This window comes from Tupaia chinensis, unplaced genomic scaffold (genome assembly GCF_000334495.1).
Source record: "Tupaia chinensis unplaced genomic scaffold, TupChi_1.0 Scaffold140874_1, whole genome shotgun sequence".
In the NCBI taxonomy this organism is placed as follows: Eukaryota; Metazoa; Chordata; class Mammalia; order Scandentia; family Tupaiidae; genus Tupaia; species Tupaia belangeri.
Window position 1 is genome coordinate 831,932 of NW_006200742.1, and position 6,055 is coordinate 837,986.

Here is a 6,055-nt window from a genome sequence, read left to right on the forward strand (position 1 = left end):
GCTTAGTCTTAACTCTCTAAGAAGTGTTTACATTTAAAGTCACAAGACTAACAATAATTTATAGGAGAATCATTCATCACATTTTTGACAGAAAAGATATTTAGAGATGGTAAAACCAGTCTCCTCAGGCAGTCTATAACTAACACAATTCAATATAGCAGTCAACTTTTCTGCTTAAATTAAAACTAAGCTGGATTATTCTTTTGGGCACTTCAGCATTCTGATGGAAGCGTGCCACCTAGGCTGAAAGGAATTTAAATGAAAAATGTATTGTTAATTCAAAAATCCACATGAAATCATACCACTGAAATAAATACTGCTCTGTAGAGCTCAAGATATATCAATAGGTTTTAGCTCTAACAACTATTTGGAATGTAGTTATACCAGTAACTACAACACAATACAGTACAATATAACTCTACCAGGTTTATTTAATGGAAAAACACAAGACAGAAAAACAAATGAGTCAAGTAGACAGTTTTAAATATGAAATGTAAAAAAAAATAAGTGTTCAATATTCTGTAAATTAGAGATATGTTTGATAGCTTACCCCGTTTTTCCTGTGGACCATGAGGAAGCATCGTTGAAGATTCTTTTCCCACTGTCGTCATGTCTAAGGTGGAGTCTCCCAAAGAGCCGGAACAGCTCTGGAAACTCTTTATCAGAACGTTGAATTTTGAAACAACCAATGGGAGCCTGAGAAGCCATCTTGAGCATGGAGATTGCTCACGAACTGCGTGGTATTGCGAGATCCAAACACCAAGCACTGCAGGGGCTTTGCATTTGTCTCTTCTGCCACTATGGAGAAGGTGGATGCAAGGCCACATAAGGTGGATGGAAGAGCTGTTAAGCCAGAGGGCTGCCTCAAGAGAAGATTCTCAAAGACCAGATGACCACTTAACTGTGAAAAAGATCTTTGTTGGTGTCATTAAAGAAGACAGTGAAGAACATCACCTAAGAGATTATTTTAAACAGTATAGAGAAATTGAAGTGATTGAAATCATGACTGACTGAAGCAGTGGCAAGAAGAGGGGCTTTGTTTTTGTAACCCTTGATGATCATGACTCTGGAGAAGGCTGTCATTCAGAAATGCCATGTTGTGAATGGCCACAACCGTGAAGTAAGGAAAGCCCTGTCCAAACAAGAAATGGCTAGTGTTTCCTCCAGCCCTAGAGGTCAAAGTGGTTCTGGAAACTTTGGTGGTGGTCAAGGAGGTGGTTTCGGTGGTAATGACAACTTTGGTTGTGAAGAAACTTCATTGGTCACAGTGGTTTTGGTAGCAGCCATGGTGGATACGGTGGAAGTGGAATGGCTATAATGGATTCGGTAATGATGGAAGTTTTTTAGAGGCAGTGGAAGCTACAATGATATTGGCAATTACAACAATCAGTCTTCAAATTTTGGATCCATGAAGGGTAGAAACTTTGGAGGCAGAAGCTCTGGCCCTTATGGTGGTGGAGGTTAATAGTTTGCCAAACCATGAAAAATCAAGGTGGCTATGGCAATAACAGAAGGTTTTAATTAGCTGCCAGAGAGCAAAGCTTAGTAGGAGAGGAGAGCCAGAGAAGTGAGAGGGAAGCTACAGGTTACAACAGATTTGTGAACTCAGCCAAGCACAGTGGTGGCAGGGCCTAGCTGCTACAAAGAAGTTCATTCAGAGGTTCACCCATGCAAAGTCACAATTTGGTTATTACAGAATGATTGTTGCCATGTTCTTTGCAATATATCTAAATTGAATAATGGTAACCAGATAAAATAGATGGGAATGAAGCTTGTGTTGTAAGGTCCAAAGATAGATTTATCTGGTGGTGATGCAGAGGAGACAATGACAGTGCAACTGCGTAAGAGGTGTTTATTTTTCCAGCTAGCTGGGGTCCAAATTTATGCCTGGCACAGCAGGTTGCAACAAGGACCCCGAACCTAGGACAGAGGGGCTTTTATATAGCTCAGGAGGCAATACAGGATATACTATTAGTAACATTTTATAGAATGCAGCACACAAAGGAGGGGGCATGTGTAGTTAGGGACTAACTGTTATCAATTTAGATAAGAACTCTCAGTTAAGATAGGTAAACCTTCTGGCGCCTTCAGGTTTGTTCATCCTGTTGCTGCTAGACCAGACCATCCTCTATTAACTCACGAATTCCTGTGCCTTATTAAGCGACAAATTCCTGTGTCCTGTTTGCTCCAAATTCCTGTATTCTGTTAATTAGCGAATTCCTGTGCCCCATTTTTGAAACCCTGTCATGGCAGTGAATAAGCGCTTACTCGGCCTATGCTAACTCTGCCTGCAGCCCTAGCAAGGGTGTTTATGCTAAATCAGCCTAAACTAACTCAGCCTAACATATGCTAATTATGCTAAATTGGCCTATACTAACTCAGTCAAACATATGCTAATTAGGTCTAACAGTGTAGCTTCCATTATCATGTGTAATCAATAAATGATTTAATTCTCTTGAAAAAAAAATCCTACAAATTATTCTTTCAATCCTGAAAATGTGTTACATTAATATCACATGTATGAGTGTTACAGAGTATTAGGTCAATTTAATACCACAAACAAGTTCAAGTGACTGTTGGTGATACAAAAGAATCTTTATTATCCCAGTTCACAAAATTAGAAGATCCAAGCATCGAATAAAGAGTAAAGAAACAGAGATATCATATTGCAAAGATTAATGTATAGCATTACTAATCACATAAATAGCATGTATAAATATGTTGAATTTTTTTGCAATATTTTATTATATTAATGTTGCAAACGGAGGATGGATTAAATACAAAGATATATAGGAGTTCCATTTGTTTTCATTCTCTATCAATTCTTGGGCTATCTCCCTTAAGTTAATTAACGCCTCATGCACAATTTCCACTAATTAGATTAAGTGATCTTTTTTCCTGTTTCAGTGAAGCCTAGTGTTACAAGAAGCAGCCCCCAAGGAAGTGTATTTCTTCCTCACTTTGATCTTGTCTAGATCTGATACATTTTATTCCATCTGACCAGCATTGTATTGTCTACAGTAGCTAATTATATAGTTAGCACCTGCAAAATTTTACCTGTAAGGCTCCCTTGACCTTTTATTTGAAGGTAGCAATGCAAAGTTAAAATATTCCACTGTTCTTAATTACTATATATTTATATGGCCTTTTCATTCCACACACACACACACACACACACACACACACACACACAAAATAGTGCCCAAATCATATTTGTGACTTTTTAAAATGTCAAACAACAGTATAAAACAGAATAGCCTTTGCACTTCACCAGGCTTCCCAATAGAGTTTTTCAGATGACACATTAATGAGACTGTTATCCCTGCTAAACTTCCAGTTTTCTGAAAAAAAAAAAATAAAGAATATTTTATACTTGAATCATTCACAGCAAAACTGCAACAGGAAGATTATAGGAATGCTGTCTAACCAGTAATTAAACCTCTTTTAAAAATGAATAGTGCATTTTTAATAGTTTCTCTGGAGGTTTCATGAACAACATATGCTCTTTTAAGCAAGAGCTCATCTTTCATCAACACCTACATTCACACCAAGGCTCAGTGGCTTTTTCAGTTGGACACCTGCAAATGAACACATCCATCATCCTGGCACAGCAGCCGTAGTGGGCCTGCACATTAACGCATCCATCATCCTGGCACAGCAGCCGTAGTGGAACAGAGGCATTAACCTGCCACAGTGTGATTCAGGAAGGAGTGTGGTTTTCAAAGGAGCTTCAGTTTGGTGACCAGATAAGAGCTATGGAGTGTGTGGGTATGTATGTGTGTATACACAAATATGTGCCAAACAGAGCTTTATAATACATGCTGACAAAAGATCTCAGACTATCTAAAAACCCAGCTTGGAGCAGAGGTGAACAGTTAAGTAACACATTTTTACTAACAAAGCACACTATTTCTATCACATTCTATTCTTCACTTAGCACGTTTCTATGCAGATGGGGTCCCTGTGCAAATTTCTTGGTTAGGATACAGACAAGGTAAGTGGTCTCCAAGGCAAGCAGTGATATTTTGACAAAGGCAACTTAAGATGTCCATGCAACATAGAAAGCAAGTCCTGGGGCACACAATAATATCTGTTACTATTTCAGCCCAGGTCATGATGCTCTTCTGTTCTATAACATCTGAGTATGTAGCAAATTGAGTAAGGGGGAGAGTCAATCCAGTTGTCATGTACTTTTGTCACCATGAAAATCTGGAACTTTTCAGAAAGCCCTGCAGTGATACAAAATCTAACCTACTTTTGCAGCTGTGTTTGTTTATGCGAACCTAGGGCATTATGTTAAACCCCAAAACCAACTTAAACCAGAAAGGTCCAAGGTAACAATGGTGTATAGTACGCAGACAGACAAGTGCAGAACATTCCAGATGCAAAGAAAAAGGTCATTGTATGCTCCAGGGACCTCATCCCATTTTGTGTCAAAAGCATCATTCTCTTTTAAAGTCTCTGCTTAACTCCCCTCAGGGAGAAGGTGTTTTTAGTGCCGGATCTTTCCTTTGCCCTTGTTTTGCCTTGAACAAAAACAAGTTTTTGCTCTGCTGTACTGAACTTTATTTTATTTCACTGACATGAGCAACACCAGGCAGAACAAGATACACAAGGGTTGGTTACACTTTTAATTAGCACAATTATTAGAGTGAATTATGTGAATTTTTACTTTCTAGAGCCTGAAATTGATCCATACGGCAACTATTTTGGATAGAATCCCCATTTTACTACTTCCTAACTGTGTTCTTAAAGTTTTCTGTGCCTCTGATTCTTCCTCTTTAAGTCAGGAGTAATATAAGAGCCTACTTCATGAAGCTAATGACAGAGTTAAATATTTCCTTCCTTAGACATATGGCATATATAACCCATCAAGCTCAGGATCATTAGATAGCAAGAAAAAAACCCTCAAATGTGTTATTTCCTGTAACAATAATAGCCAATCTTTCAGTTTTGGTCTCTCAACCCACCATGCATGTTGCTTATGGGTAGATTTGAGTTGAATTTTGTCTCTTAAAAGAGTATGTTGAAAACCCAATCCTCATGACCTCAAAATGTGAACTTATTTTGAAATAAGGTATTTTCAAATATCATTAGTTACAAAAAGGTCATTCTGGAGTAGTGTAGTCCTTAATTCAATATGATTGGTATCCTTACAAAAGGCAAAGAGGCACTGAAGGAAAATAACCATGCAAAGATGAGGCAGATATTGGAATTATGCTACGACTAGCCAAGAAATATCTGGATCTATCAGTAAGTAGAAGAAAAGATCAATCTTCCCCTGGATTCAGAGGTAGCTTGGCTTTGCCACACCTCAATTTTGGACATCCAGCTTCCTGACCTGTGAGAAAATAAATTTCTGTTTGGTTAAAACAATGAATTGTTGGTGCTAGTTTCCTAAGAAACTAGTACAAAAGACTTGACATCTGTTTGCAAGCAGTTTAACATTCTATTTTTTTTTTAGGTTTTTTTTTTTTTGAGAGGTTTTCGCTATAGGGCATGTGTGCTCGCCAGCCAGACAGAGAGAGACATAGAGACAGAAAGCGAGAAATCACCCCCCAGAGGGGATGGTCACGCCACAATCCCTTCTCCTCCATTCTCCTCTCGGGATTTTGGGCACGCACGCACACGTGCCACGTGCCCAGCCGGGGTCTGGGACGCGAACCGCCGTCGACTATGTGGGAGTCCAGCGACATAGCCATTACGCTAACTGCTGGTTCCCAGTAGTTTAACATTCTTTAAGTCATCTCTCAACAACAAGGGAGCCATATCAGCTTTCAGCTGTGAGTGGTAGAGTATCATCATAACGTAATAGGGCCAATTGACTAGTATTTCATTCATTAGTTTACATTTCCACATCTTCCTAAAACATATTATGATTTCATAAAATATCATCCAATAGGGAACCAGCAGTTAGCATAATGGCTATGTCGCTGGACTCCCACGTAGTCAAGCGTGGTTCGCGTCCCGGACCTGGTGACTTAAAACTCACTCCGGGCACGTGTGCATGCGTGCCCTAGATCCTGAGAGGAGAATGGAGGAGAAGGGATTGCGG

General features: G+C 39.2%; 2 pseudogenes; one reads left to right on the plus strand and one right to left on the minus strand.

Moving 5' to 3' along the window:
* Positions 1-609: 609 nt before the first annotated feature.
* LOC102487511 (heterogeneous nuclear ribonucleoprotein A1-like) lies at positions 610-1,521 on the plus strand (annotated as a pseudogene).
* Positions 1,522-1,864: 343 nt separating this feature from the next.
* Positions 1,865-6,055, minus strand: part of LOC102487927 (proteasome subunit alpha type-1-like) — an 82,294-nt pseudogene continuing 78,103 nt past the window's right edge.